Raw genomic sequence first — 15,510 nt, 5'->3', positions numbered from 1 at the left:
AAATATCCACCGCAACACAATTCACACGTTTATCAATGTAGATGATCCTCGATCATCTACCGAACACCACACCAATCTCTCCTTGTATCTTTAGGTAGAGCTGCGTGCGTGCTTTGCACTTTATCCCTTAATGTATTACTTTTACACTTTAACTATGAAATAGCGACAAATCTCTCTTAGCACGTTTATCAATTATAAAATGGCAAACAGGAGAGTGATATATGAAAATACACGAATAAAAGAAATGCAGATATGCGTGTGTGCGTACGCAAGACAGAAATAAACAGTTTTAAAAGACACTAGCGTGTTGTTCTTACCTCCGGTTCCGGATTCCCTCAGCACCCTTTACTAAGCAAAGCAGACGCTTATCCAGACAGCACTACGAGGAATATGACCTCCCGCCCTTTGCTGATGGATAATGTCTGCTGAAATTACCTAGTGCAGATATGTGAAGGACGGACGAGCCGCCAATTGATAAAGCTAAATATTTATCTTACTTAAAACCCTTTAAGACGTCTAAGAACACTGTACGCTATTGACGTATGGAATACCGTAAGGGTACGCACGTTGCGTAACAATCGCTTAGCCGTAGTCGAGACGCTCAAGCGTCACGTTCGCTCACGGCCAAGAGATCACAGACAGGCACGCTATTGGCTGCCGACTAACGTAATGGTTCGCTATAGCGTAGCGAACGCTCGGGACCACGAGGAGATCACCAGCGGCGCTAACGCTCACAATGTTAAACCTTTATATGTAAACCATGAACAATGTATTATACAGGAAAACCTTAGTGTAGTGATAGAGTGTAGATGCAACACAGTGTAACCTTATTAACTTAAAAGCTGTTCGAGCGTCACCGACGCACTGAGAATACTTAACACTATAAGAAATACACAAATACTGGGCTTAGGGTCTAACGCCTTATATGAATGTTATACTTGAAAAAGAATAATACAATACAAGTCATACACTACAATATAACATAGACTAACTAACCAGATAACTACACAGGAAATACAATACAATTATGTTTAAGGAAAAATGAGAGAGAAAGAGGAGGAGAGAGAGATAGAGAGATAGAGAGAGATATGGCTCACAATAACAATAAAGACAATATGATTGCGGAGAAAACTTACGCACAAGGGGAACGATCGCATGCGCCTCGATATCCAGCTCCCGATTATCAGCAATGAAAACCGTTGAAGAGAGTGATTTGGATATCATCGGCTTGTCTATTTATGCCCCACACACAATACAATTCAATGGTCCCTACAATCTCATTGTTCATTGGACACAGGAATTCGTCTTCGCATTATAACAAAAGGTCATAGGTTGATTCATACAGGTGGGCTGAGACCATTTCCAACTGCTCAGGTGGGTGGGAAACTAGTTTTCCCGCCGCATGGATAAGTAAGTGCAAATAATAGTAAATGGACATAAACTTCTTATGTCCATAACTATTCGCACGAGCGATTAATCTGCTTCAAACCAACACCGGAATATTGTTAATTAAATACTCTTCCGATGGATACTAAACACCACTGTATGACCCATGTCTGACCCTTCGTATCAAACAAAGAGGGATCTCTCTGTCTATGAACATGCTACCTTAACTAAACTTTCAGAATCTATCAAGGGGACCATGATCTACAAAATACATTATATAGTTAAAATATGTAACGAACGAGTCGCCCGCTAGACGCACACAAACTTTACCGTAAATGCGCACACCGTGCGCCTGCGGGTGCCCGCAGCGGCGAGTATGCGCACGCACGGCAGGGCTCATGAACGTGCAACAGGCACTCGCATGAGGTGCAAATATGGCAGTGTGTAGTGTGATATTTTTCTGACTTTGACAAGATATTAACACCCCACGGGGTCCAAGGCAACATGCACCCTTCCCACCTCCAGCTGTCAAAAAAAAAACAACAACATAAAAATGAAGTTAGGTTAAACTGGGGCCTCTGCCCACTGGGCCCTAAGAAGAGCTTATACTGACTAATACCGCGTTCAGATCACATAATGCCAGGTTGCACCCGGGAATTAGAATCGTGTCCTTCCCGGGTACGACCCGGCATTGGGCCCTAAGAACTGGCTTCCTGACCCAGCAATATGCCGGGTCAGGTTGCCATCGGGGGCGGGGAGATGACATCATCTTCACGCTGCCTCTCCCTATGCTGTGAACGGGTACCAGGTCGCGTCGAATCGGGTAACCAGTTCACACTGCACCTGACTTGGGAATAACCCTTCTTTATTCCAGGGTTGAATTACCAGGTCAGGCGACCCGGGATTTCTGGTGTGACCCTTTCACACCACACAGCGACTCGAGTCGACCTGGCAATAGACCAGGTCGATACTGGGTTATTTGTGCGGTCTGATAGGAGTATTATTGGATGATGGCTATGTTTGATAAGGCAATCCTTATATATGGAGGGGTTAACATTGTAACTCTTTAAAATTAGTGATGTGACCGAAGGGTGTCGGGTACAGTATGTCTGATATGACAGGAGGATGTTGACAACATATATTCACAGTGAAGATACATTGTATACATGACGTGTACTACCCAAAATATATTATATTTTTAACTCTAGGGGAACGTTCTAACTGAATTCTCTGTAGAGCTGGGCATACACCAGGCCAGCACTGTTTGGGAGGCTGGTAAAAGGTGCGTCTACAATGGCAATGGATTGTCTTACAGTAACCAGTGATCTTCCAACATGAATTCTTAACAATAATCGTAAGAGGCCACCATTTTCCCCAGAAGGCGAATGCATAGATGCACCGACACCCTGGTTGCCTTCAGGACATCCGGAACCATCAACTGGATCACTAATGCCTTTTCCAACAGAAGGAACACCTTCTGCGACTCCGTATCCAGTGTCATTCCCAGTAATGGGAGCCTCCGTGTTGGCTCTAGGTGAGATTTTGGAATATTCAGAATCCACCCATGATCCTGGAGAAGTTTGGTTGATAGAGCAATGCTGTCCAGCAACCTCTCCCTGGACGGTGCTTTTATCAGGAGATCGTCCAGGTACGGAATTATGTTCACTCCCTGTTTGCGGAGTAGAAATATCATCTCTGCCACCACCTTGGTGAACACCCTCGGTGCCGTGGAGAGACTAAATGGCAGGGTATGGAACTGGTAGTGACACTCCTGCAGTGCAAATCGTAGGTAAGCCTGATGAGGCGGCCAGATTGGAATATGAAGGTACGCATCCTTGATATCCAGAGACACTAGGAATTCCCCCTCTGCCAGACCAGAGATCACCGCTCTCAGAGACTCCATCTTGAATTTGAACACTCGTAAGTACGGGTTCAACGACTTGAGGTTCAAAATTGGTCTTACCAAACCGTCCGGTTTCGGTACTACAAACAAGTTGGAATAGTAACCCTTGTTTAGCTGATGAGTTAAAACTGGAACAATGATGTGAGTCTGTACCAGTTTTTGGATGGCATGCTGTAAAGTAATACTTGCCTCTTATGAAACTGGCAAGCCTGATTTGAAGAATCTGTGAGATGGGAGCTTTTGGAACTCCAGTCTGTAGCCCTGGGAAACAAGATTTATGACCCAGGGATCCTGGCATGAATTTGACCAGATTTGACTGAAGAATTGTAGGCGAGCGCCCACGTGACAGCCTTCCAGGCATTGCGGTCCACCGTCATGCTGAAGTCTTTGAGGAAGCAGAGCCTGAGCTCTGTTCCTGAGCACCTGCTGTTGCTGGTTTGCGTGGTTTACCTCTTGCTCCGCTGGAGGACGTAGAAGCATCTCTGGATTTGCCCTTGAACTTGGCCGTCTGAAAGGACTGTAACTTAGAAGCTGAATAAGTCTTCTTAGTTGGGGGGGCTGCGGAAGGAAGATACGTAGACTTACCCGCAGTAGCTGTGGAGATTCATTTGTCTAATTCATCTCTGAACAAGGCCTCTCCTGTGAATGGTAGGCCTTCCACGCCTTTTCTGGAATCCGCGTCAGCAGTCCACTGGCGTAGCCACAAGCCTTTGCGTGCCGACACTGCCGAGCGGTGGTGCGTGCGTTAAGAACGCCTATTTCCTTTATGGCTTCCATCATAAAGTTCACAGAGTCCTGTATATGCTGCAGGAGTAAGACAACATGCCCCCTAGATAAGGAATCTAACCCCTCAATTAGATTACTTGACCATTTTGCAATGGCTTTAGTGATCCACGCACATGCAATAGTGGGTCTTTTTGGGCCACCCCAGCAGCTGTGTACAATGATTTGAGTGTAGTCTCAATTTTACGATCAGCCGTGTCTTTCAGGAAGGCTGCACCCAGGACAGGCAATGCAATTTTACGTGACAGCCTAGAGACTGATGCGTCCACTATCGGATTTTCCCATTTTTTCCTATTCTCAGAGGAAAAGGAAAAGATGAGAGCAACCTTTTAGGGATCTGAAATTTCTTATCAGGATTAACCAACGGTTCTTCAAACAGGGTATTCAATTCCTTTGACGCAGGAAAAGTGACTGAGGACTTCCTTTTTACATTAAACTAAGATTCCTCACACTCCTCTGACACCTTATCAGGAATATGCAGAACATCTCTGATAGCCTCTATAAGAGCCTCTATTCCCTGTGACAGAGCTGCATCCCCCTCCCCTCTGAGTCCACCTCCCCCTCCTCCATGACTGACCTGTCAGTATGAGATTGCAGGATATGGGCCAGAGATTGCTTTTGCGGACAGATGGGAGGGGATTGAGACACTGTCTTGGGGACTGAGTCTCTATTCATAAACTCATCCACAGTCTGTTTCAAGTATTGCGTCTCTTTCTCATTGCGGTACAATTTTGTAGAAACAGTTGAGATCATTCCCTTAAGAGAATTAACCCATTCTGGTTCAGCCCCGCTAGTCTGTGATCCCCGAGTACCCAGTAGTGAGCCCCCCGCTGAAGAGGAACACTCTGCGGTACAAGACACACAGTCTTTGCCTGACATAATGTAATGTGACACACACACACACACACACACACACACACACACACACACACACACACAGAGCCCTTCAGGGAGACACAGAGATGTTTGGAGCCAGCCCCCACCGCGCCCTTATCGCTAATGCCAAGCTTAGCCGGGTCACAGACTAAGTACCCTGGTAGGGGACTCAGTATACTAATAGTCGCTCCCCCCTGCTATGACCCCCTGGTAACGCTGAGGTAATCTGGAGTCACACTGGAGGAGCTGCGCGTCCCTGTCCTGTCAGCGTCTGTGTCCACTGCAGAGGGAAAATGGCGCTGGCGAGCTGCTGGATCCTCTCATAGTGAAGCCCCGCCCCTTCAATGGTGCGCGGTCTTCCCGCTTTTTTTTATACTGGCTAAGGTAATTTTTGTGCTTAGAATGGAGAGAACCGTTTTAAGGCTTTGTGCCAGTATGTGTACAGTGTACGGGGACACAGTTGTGCACTGTGTCCGGAGACGCATTCCGCCCCGTTTAGAAGCCGTGCGTCTCCGTACCCTCATGCCGCCATAATGGCTGGCGCCCCGCTAGCCGGGACGCCGGCTCAGTACTCACCACTCTTCATTCTTCTGGCTCTGTTAGGGGTGGCTGCGTGCTGCGGGACTGTACGCTCGCGGCGATGAGCTTGCGAATAGTTCCCTCAGGAGCTCAGTGTCCTGTCAGCGGGGAACGGGACCATTAACCCTTCAAGAGGTTGGGGTTGGGCTGTTACCCCCCCAAGTCCCACGAAGCAGGCAGGCTGGTGCCATCCAGCCCTGCCTGAAAATAACAAACATCGAAAATAAATGCAGAGAAAATAAATGCAGAAAACTCTTCAGGAGCTTCCTTCAGCGTGACCGACTCCTCCGGGCACATTTTCTAAACTGAGTCTGGTAGGAGGGGCATAGAGGGAGGAGCCAGCCCACACTATCAAATTCTTAAAGTGCCCATGGTTCCTAGTGGACCCGTCTATACCCCATGGTACTAAATGGACCCCAGTATCCTCTAGGACGTAAGAGAAAAGATATTTACTACAGGGAGATCTGCCAATGAAGGCTCCATAACATAATCCATTCACTATCTGTAGCAGTAATAATAATAAGCAGCATATACGGGTATGGGTCGACACAACTTAGGTCGACATGGTCATTAGGTCGACAGGTCAAAAGGTCAACCTGAGTTATTTTGCGTTTTTTGGTGTCGTTTTCTTCGTAAGAAGTGACGGGGAACACCAATTAGTGCACCGTGTCCCCTCGCATGGCTCGGCACAGGTTACTGTTCCCAATTGTAGTCCACATGGATTGTAAAGTATGAAAAAGTTCAAAAATTGGAAAAAAAATGTGAAAAACTCATGTCGACCTTTTGAACTGTCAACCTAGTACATGTTGACCTAATGACCATGTTGACATAGTGACCCTGTCAACCTAATGCATGTCGACCAATAGTGGTCGACCTAATGACCATCCCGCACATACTGTATCAGTGACTATTGTATTAGGGCTCTACCACTTTGCAGAATTTGACAGGGGTGACATTAAAAAGGAACGTTGAGGTTGAGTTATAATGGACAATGTGTAAAGAAAGCTGATATTCCGCTGATTAATATCTGCTTCGTGTTACCGGTCACTTACACTGTAGTCAGAGTTAATGGTAAACAGGATTTATCATGCAGCGATAAAGCAGCATTCCATCCCTCCCCTCCCCCGGACTGACTTCCTGTTCCTGCATGTACAGTGGAAGGTAAGGACCTCACTATGGGATCATTTAGTACACATTTCATATAAGGCTAGCGTGTAGGTACCGTGCAAAATGCAGCAACACATGGGAGATAGATTGTGACATGGACCCAGGGGGTTATGGGAAAGGTCCTCTGCACGAAGAGAATCTAGACGCTACCGTGCTGTAACGCTCTGCAGTCACTGTGTAGGATAAAGTGTATCACTGCTGCCCTTGCTGATCTGCTACATACAGCAGCCCAGGAGCAAAGCATGTTGGGACTTGTAGTTTTCAGGACAGCTGAAGAGTAACTGTTGCTGCAGCTGGATATATAGTTATTAAATAAACGAAGCTGATACATGTGCACAGTCACCTGTCTCTCCTAACCCCTAATCTCAGATACACTGCAGAGGATTGTATTCAGTGAAGCACAAGGTACCATTATAGAATATGCCATGTGTCTTTGCAGGCTGGATGGGTATGGCACCAGCAAAAATAAGATAAGGTTTTATGTACCTGAATTGCTTGAGATGTGTGGAGAAGCAGATGAGGCCAGGCTACACTTGACAGGGGCTCACAGTTAACTGAAGTAGCCGTCTTATTCGTTTGAGTTTGGGATACAGAGCACAATCAGCCGCTGAAATTAGTTATGTAGTTTAATCACAAATTTTTCCCACCAAAACTGCTCAGAAATTGTTGGGGTTTAAAATAATAATAATAATAATAATAATAATAATGTTTTGAGCAGTAATTTTATAGATATATTTTAATTGAAAAAAAAAAACACACCTAGGGGGTGTTTTGCACTCTCCATAAGCCCCCATTGTAATTTTACTTCCCACCCCTTGTCACAAATATTCCCCCTAGTGGTATAAGATTCACAGGCGTCGAGAGGGGGAGAAAAGGGAGCGGGTACTCTTTACATGGGCCTGTTGAACAGGCTTGGCAAGGGAGCCGGTCCCGCTGCACCCTCCCGGTTCTGGAATGAATGGTCGACAATGTTAAGGTCGACACTCAGGTCGACCACTATTGATTGACATTGGCGACATGGACTAATTGTCGACACATGAAAAGGTCGACATGAGGTTTTTTTTCTTGTTTTGGTGTCGTTTTCTGCGTAAAGTGTCGGGGAACCCCAATTAGTGCACCGTGTCCCCTCACATGGCTCGTTCGGGCAAGGTGACTCGCTCCACTACCGCTGCGCTCGGCAGAGGTTACCGTTCCCAATCGTAGTCCACGTGGATCGGAAAGTATGAAAACGTTCCAAAAAAGAAAAAAAAATTGAAAAATTCATGTCAACCTTTCACGTGTCGACCATTTTCATGTGTCGACCATTTGTCAATGTCGACCAATAGTGGTCGACCTTAACATTGTCGACCATGTGACCGGATACCCACCCTCCCTTACCCCAGTTGCAGAGGTACTTTGGGTCGGGAGAGAGGGGACTGGCTGCTGCAGCAACCTCTCTCCCCAGCACAGCATACGCCACCGCTTCCTCCTCCACTGCTGCCGTCGCCCACCGCATCAGGGACTGGCCGCACATACTAGGAAGGGTGTCTCGCCACACCACCCTCTACTGACCACGCCCCCTCCCATTACCGGGGCCCAGCAAGGTTGTCGGCACCCCTGATAAGAACCCCTGAGATGTCACCCCTCACACCCCCTGGTGGTAACAGATTCCCTGGCATAACCACCACCATCACCCCCAGTGTCAATGGGTTCCAATAAAGTCCTTCTGCCCTTCCCATGTGCGACTATATGTTGTTGTTGTTTTTTATATTATTATTAATATAAAAAACCCCAATGCCAAAAAATCTTTTCACAGGGCACCATAAATCCCCCTAGTACTGATGGCACCCCTCCCCTTGAATGGGACACCCCCCACCTCGCCCTGGTACAGCCCAACCGCTCACCTTAGAGACAGCGCAGTAGAGTGTGGGGCAGGGGACTCTGATCATCAGTCCCCCCAGCTGCAGCTGATCTCTGCATTTGCTGGGGAGAGAACGATGCTCCCCTCCCAGCACTTTTAGTTCCGGTGCATGCGCCTCGGATGCCGCTCGCAAGTCGCAATTTTGGAAGTGATGTCATGAACTGCGACACCACTTCCAGGGGCACCCCAGCAGCAGGCATGTGCCTACGGATGGCACTTGTTTGGGGACGGCACTTGAATGCTTGTGTTGGTAACGCCAGCACAAAATGTACCTATAACTGCAAAATGCCATCTCGAATGTAGTGTAAACGGGTAGGACATGTAATTTAGTAAATATATATACATAATTAAAAATACGATTTTAAACCTACCGGTAAATCTTTTTCTCGTAGTCCGTAGAGGATGCTGGGGACTCCGTAAGGACCATGGGGATAGACGGGCTCCGCAGGAGACATGGGCACTTTAAGAAAGACTTTAGATCTGGGTGTGCACTGGCTCCTCCCTCTATGCCCCTCCTCCAGACCTCAGTTAGAGAAACTGTGCCCAGAGGAGACGGACAGTACGAGGAAAGGATTTTTGTTAATCCAAGGGCAAGATTCACACCAGCCACACCAATCACACCGTATAACTTGTGATAAACTACCCAGTTAACAGTATGAAACAACATAGCATCAGTTCAAAACCGATGCAACTAAAACATAACCCTTATTTAAGCAATAACTATATACAAGTATTGCAGAAGTAGTCCGCACTTGGGACGGGCGCCCAGCATCCTCTACGGACTACGAGAAAAAGATTTACCGGTAGGTTTAATATCTTATTTTCTCTTACGTCCTAGAGGATGCTGAGGACTCCGTAAGGACCATGGGGTTTATACCAAAGCTCCCAAACGGGCGGGAGAGTGCGGATGACTCTGCAGCACTGACTGAGCAAACAGGAGGTCCTCCTCAGCCAGGGTATCAAACTTATAGAACTTTGCAAAGGAGTTTGACCCCGACCAAGTAGCAGCTCGGCACAGCTGTAGTGCCGAGACCCTTCGGGCAGCCGCCCAAGAAGAGCCCACTTTCCTAGTGGAATGGGCCTTGACCGATTTTGGTAACGGCAATCCAGCCGTAGAATGCGCTTGCTGAATCGTGTTACAGATCCAGCGAGCAATAATCTGCTTTGAAGCAGGGGCACCAATCTTGTTGGTCGCATACAGGATAAACAGTGCTTCTGTTTCTCTGACTAGCCGCTCTGGCCACGTAAATTTTCAAAGCCCTGACCACATCAAGGGACTCGGAATCCTCCAAGTCACGCGTAGCCACAGGCACCACAATAGGTTGGTTCATATGAAAGGATGAAACCACTTTTGGCAGGAATTGAGGACGGGTCTGCAATTCCGCTCTATCCATATGGAAAACCAGATAGGGGCTTTTATGTGACAAAGCCGCCAATTCCGACACTCGCCTAGCCGAAGCCAAGGCTAATAACATGACCACCTTCCAAGTAAGATATTTTAACTCTACCGTTTTAAGTGGTTCAAACCAGTGTGACTTAAGGAAACTTAACACCACGTTAAGGTCCCAAGGCTCCACCGGAGGTACAAAAAGGAGGCTGAAAATGCAGCACTCCCTTTACAAAAGTCTGAACTTCTGGGAGAGAAGCCAATTCATTTTGAAAGAAAATGGATAGGGCCGAAATCTGAACCTTAATGGAGCCTAATTTTAGGCCCAAATTCACTCCAGTTTGTAGGAAGTGAAGGAAACGGTCCAGATGGAATTCTTCCGTAGGAGCACTCCTGGCCTCACACCAAGAAACATATTTTCGCCATATACGGTGATAATGTTTAGATGTCACATTCTTCCTAGCCTTTATCAGCGTAGGAATGACCTCATCTGAAATGCCTTTTTCCGCTAGGATCCAGCGTTCAACCGCCATGCCGTCAAACGCAGCCGCGGTAAGTCTTGGAACAGACATGGCCCCTGTTACAACAGGTCCTGTCTTAGAGGAAGAGGCCACGGATCTTCTGTAAGCATTTCCTGCAGATCCAGATACCAGGTCCTTCGTGGCCAATCTGGAACAATGAGGATTGTTCTCACTCCTCTTTTCCTTAATATTCTCAACACCTTGGGTATGAGAGGAAGAGGAGGAAATACATAGACTGACTGGAACACCCACGGTGTCACTAGGGCATCTACCGCTACTGCCTGAGGGTCTCTTGACCTGGCGCAATACCTCTGTAGCTTTTGGACCCCATCATCTCTATCTGTGGCAATCCCCACCGACTTGCAATCTGTGCGAAAACTTCCTGATGAAGTCCCCACTCTCCAGGATGTAGGTCGTGTCTGCTGAGGAAGTCTGCTTCCCAGTTGTCCACTCCCGGAATGAACACTGCTGACAGTGCGCTTACATGATTCCCCGCCCAGCGAAGAATTCTGGTGGCTTCCGCCATCGCCACTCTGCTCCTTGTGCCGCCTTGGCGGTTTACATGAGCTACTGCGGTGACGTTGTCTGATTGGATCAGAACCGGTTGGTCGCGAAGTAAGGTCTCCGCTTGACGTAGGGCGTTGTATATGGCTCTTAGTTCCAAGATGTTGATGTGAAGACAAGTCTCTTGACTTGACCAAAGAGCTTGGCAATTTCTTCCCTGTGTGACTGCTCCCCAACCTCGGAGGCTCACGTCCGTGGTCACCAGGATCCAGTCCTGAATGCCGAACCTGCGGCCCTCTAGAAGGTGAGCACTCTGCAGCCACCACAGGAGATATACCCTGGCCCTGGCGGATAGGGTGATCAACTGATGTATCTGTAGATGTGACCCGGACCACTTGTCCAGTAGGTCCCATTGGAAAGTCCTCGCATGGAACCTGCCAAAGGGAATGGCCTCGTATGATGCCACCATCTTTCCCAGGACTCGAGTGCAGTGATGCACTGACACCTGTCTTGGTTTCAACAGGTTCCTAACCAGAGTCATGAGTACCTGGGCCTTCTCTATCTGAAGGTAAACCCATTTCTGGTCCGTATCCAGAATCATACCCAAGAAGGGCAGACGAGTCATATGAACCAACTGTGACTTCAGGATATTGAGAATCCAGCTGTGTTGCTGTGACACCTTCAGCGAAAGTGACACGCTGTTCAACAACTGCTCTTTTGATCTCGCCCTTATTAGGAGATCATCCAAGTATGGGATAATTGTGACTCCTTGCTTGCGTAGGAGCACCATCATTTCCGCCAATTACCCTGAAATTGGTAATGACAATACTGTACCGCAATTCTCAGGTACGCCTGATGGGGTGGATAAATGGGAACATAAAGTTATGCAGCCTTTATGTCTAGACACACCATAAAATCTCCCCCTTCCAGGCTGGCGATTATCGCTCTGAGCGATTCTATTTTTAATTTGAACCTTTTCAAGTATAGGTTCAGAGATTTTAATTTTAAAATAGGTCTGACCGAACCGTCCGGTTTCGGGACTACAGCCAAGGTTGAGTAATATCCCCTTCCTTGTTGCAGGAGGGGAACCTTGAGCACCACCTGTTGGAGATACAATGTGTGAATTGTATTTAATATTATCTCCCTTTCTTGGGGAGAAGCCGGTAGGTCCGATAAGGAAAACCGGCGAGGAGGCACCTCTTCGAATTCCAGCTCGTAACCCTGAGATTTATCGCCCAGGGATCCACCTGTGAGTGAATTCAGATGTGGCTGAATAGTCGAAGACGTGCTCCCACTGGGGCGGACTCCCTTAGCGGAGCCCCAGCGTCATGCGGTGGATTTAGTAGAGGCCGGGGAGGACTTCTGTTCCTGGGAACTAGCTGTGCCCTGTGCCCTTACCTCTGGTAAGAAAGGACGCTCCTCGTACTTTCTTGTTTTTCTGCGACCGAAAGGACTGCAATTGATAATGTCGTACTTTCTTAGGCTGTGAGGGAATATAAGGCAAAAGATCAGAATTACCAGCTATAGCTGTGGAGACCAGGTCCGAGAGCCCTTCTCCACACAATTCCTCAGCCTTGTAAGGTAAAACCTCTATATGCCTCTTTTAGTCGGCATCACCTATCCATTGCATGTTCCACGGGACACGTCTAGCAGAAATCGACATAGCGTTGACTCTAGAACCCAGTAGACCAATGTAGACCAATGTCTCTTTGGGCATGTCTTATATATAAGACAGCATCTTTTATATATATATATATATATATATATATATATCCTAGGGTCAATAACATGGTATCCTTATCTAGGGTGTCAAGCTCCGCTGATAAGGTATCTGTCCACGCTGCTACAGCTCTGTAAACCCATGCCGACACAATCGCCGGTCTGAGTAGTGTACCAGAATGTGTGTAAATGGACTTCAAAGTACTTTTACTGTATGCTATCTGCAGGATCCCTGAGGATAGCTGTTAAGTCAGCGCTACCTTTTGGGTAAACGTGTCAATGCCTTGTCCACCCTAGGGGAAGATTCCCATCGTATCCTGGCCCTAGCAGGGAAAGGATACGCCATGAGAATTCTTTTTGGGAATCTGCAGTTTCTTGTCTGGAGATTCCGGCTCTTTTTCTTGAGAGGAGGGAAATTTACCTCAGCTTTCTTCCCCTTAAACATGTGTACCCTCGTGTCAGGGACAGATGAGTCATCAGTGATATGCAAAACATCTTTTATTACAATAATCATATATTGAATACTTTTCTGCCAGTTTTGGCTGTAACTTTGCATTATCGTAGTCGACACTGGAGTCAGACTCCGTGTCGGTATCAGTGTCTATTATTTTGGATAGTGGGCGTTTTGAGACTCTGAAGGTCCCTGCGACATAGGGACAGACATGGGTAGATTCCCTGTCTGTTCTCTAATCTTTTGTGCAATAAATTTACCTCAGCACTTAATTCCACATATCCAGTCAGGTGTCGGCGTTGTCGACGGAGACACCACACACACACATTTGCTCCATCTCCTTCTTAGGAGAGCCTTTTACCTCAGACATGTCGACACACGCATACCGACACACCACACACTCAGGGAACCCTCTTATCTGAAGACAGTTCCCCCACAAGGCCCTTTGGAGAGACAGAGAGAGAGTATGCCAGCACACACCCCAGCGCTATATGACCCAGGAACAAAACACAGTAATTTAATGTTTTACCCAGTAGCGCTGTTATATATTATCTGCGCCGAATTATGTTCTTTAAAACCCTCTTTTCTACCGTGGTATAAGCAGGGGAGAGTCCGGGGAGCTTCCTCTCAGCGGTGCTGTGGAGAAAAAATGGCGCTGGTGAGTGCTGAGGGAGAAGCCCCGCCCCCTCGGCGGCGGGCTTCTGTCCCGCTCAAATATACTGTACACTGGCGGGGGCTCTTTATATATACAGTGGTTAGCTGTATATATCCTATTTTGCCAGAAAAGAGGTTTACATGCTGCCCAGGGCGCCCCTGCGCCCTGCACCCTTACAGTGACTGCCGTGTGTGAGGTGTATGGGAGCAATGACGCACAGCTGCAGTGCTGTGCGTTACCTCAGTGAAGATCATGTAGTCTTCTGCCGCCTCTGAGGTCTTCTTTTCTTCTCATACTCACCCGGCTTCGATCTTCCGGCTCTGCGAGGGGGACGGCGGTGCGGCTCTGGGACGAACTCCAGGGTGAGACCTGTGTTCTGACTCCCTCTGGAGCTAATGGTGTCCAGTAGCCTAAGAAACAGAGCCTTGAAACTCACAGAAGTAGGTCTGATTCTCTCCCCTCCGTCCCTCGATGCAGGGAGTCTGTTGCCAGCAGTGCTCCCTGAACATAATAAACCTAACAAATATACTTTCTGACAGGAAACTCAGGAGAGCTCCCTGAAATGCACCCAGTCTCCTCTGGGCACAGTAGTAAACTGAGGTCTGGAGGAGGGGCATAGAGGGAGGAGCCATTGCACACCCAGATCTAAAGTCTTTCTTAAAGTGCCCACGTCTCCTGCGGAGCCCGTCTATCCCCATGGTCCTTTACGGAGTCCCCAGCATCCTCTAGGACGTAAGAGAAATAAAAAATGTCATAGTTAGTGGCTTTTTTATTATTCTACTAAATTGGCTATCATCAAATAAGGGGGTGGGTTGGCTATGTGTTACCGGCGGCCGCGTTCCCGGTGATTAGCATCCCAACGCCGGGATCCCGGACGCAGAATACTGGAGGGGGGTGCGAACGCAACGAAGCCCCTTGCTGGCTCGCTGCACTCGCAGCGCTGCGGGCTCAGCTAAATTCGCCACAGGTTATAATTCCACTCTTATGTGTGTCCACGAGTGGGAATAGTCTATTTTAGTTGGCATTATCAGTGTTCGGGATGCAGGGGGAGGTATTGTGACCACATAACTACATCCCGGGCTTATAACCAATCAATACAAATAATAGAATTAGGGAGGTGGGGTGCGGCCATTACTGTTGTGCCTAGGGGCACCTTCACCCCTAAATCTGCCCTTGTCTGCAAGTGTATTGCGAGTTTCATGGATCATAACATCTATGAAAATCAGCATATACTGTATTATGTTCACACTATCTGTCCAGCTTTTGAGTCCTACTGGAGAAAGAGCACTAGATAAATAAAATTATTATTATATGATATTCTATTAAGCAAACAACAATAAGAATTATAATACAAAAAAAATGCGCCCCACCCCATATTAACCTACTCTACCGGTACGTCAGGGAGACTCATTCATTTTTGGGTGGTTCCACAGAAGAGTGGGTGGTCCTACCACATCCCACCCACTCCGTACTGAAGTGGTCAGGATGAGGAGTGTTATGCTGAGAATCATGGGTATTGGAAGGGGTGGGGCCACTGTGACTCCATTTTATGAAAATCGCATTATTTTATCCCCACTCATGTACCCATGTGTCACAGTTTTATGTTGTGACTGCGGGCGGCAATGCCTTATGATGCCGAGCACCTGGCCCGAACCCTCTGTGAGCTGCTGCATCTCATC

At 47.5% G+C, this 15,510-nt stretch overlaps 1 protein-coding gene across 4 annotated transcripts in view; it reads left to right on the top strand.

Annotated features, from left to right (window-relative positions):
- Positions 1–15,510, top strand: part of LOC134945585 (hydroxyacylglutathione hydrolase, mitochondrial) — a 63,964-nt gene that overhangs the window by 45,858 nt on the left and 2,596 nt on the right. The window contains exon 1 of one of the 4 annotated variants that reach the window (XM_063934965.1): positions 6,639–6,688. The exons of the other annotated variants lie outside the window; for them this stretch is intronic. The gene's annotated coding sequence lies outside the window, so the exon portion shown is untranslated. Of the gene's footprint in view, positions 1–6,638; positions 6,689–15,510 lie in introns of those variants that run through there. 4 annotated transcript variants of the gene reach the window in all.

The sequence above is a fragment of the Pseudophryne corroboree genome, chromosome 7, assembly GCF_028390025.1.
Source record: "Pseudophryne corroboree isolate aPseCor3 chromosome 7, aPseCor3.hap2, whole genome shotgun sequence".
Classification (NCBI taxonomy): domain Eukaryota; kingdom Metazoa; phylum Chordata; class Amphibia; order Anura; family Myobatrachidae; genus Pseudophryne; species Pseudophryne corroboree.
Note: the sequence above shows the minus strand (reverse complement) of the source record. Positions and strands in the feature narration are given on the sequence as shown.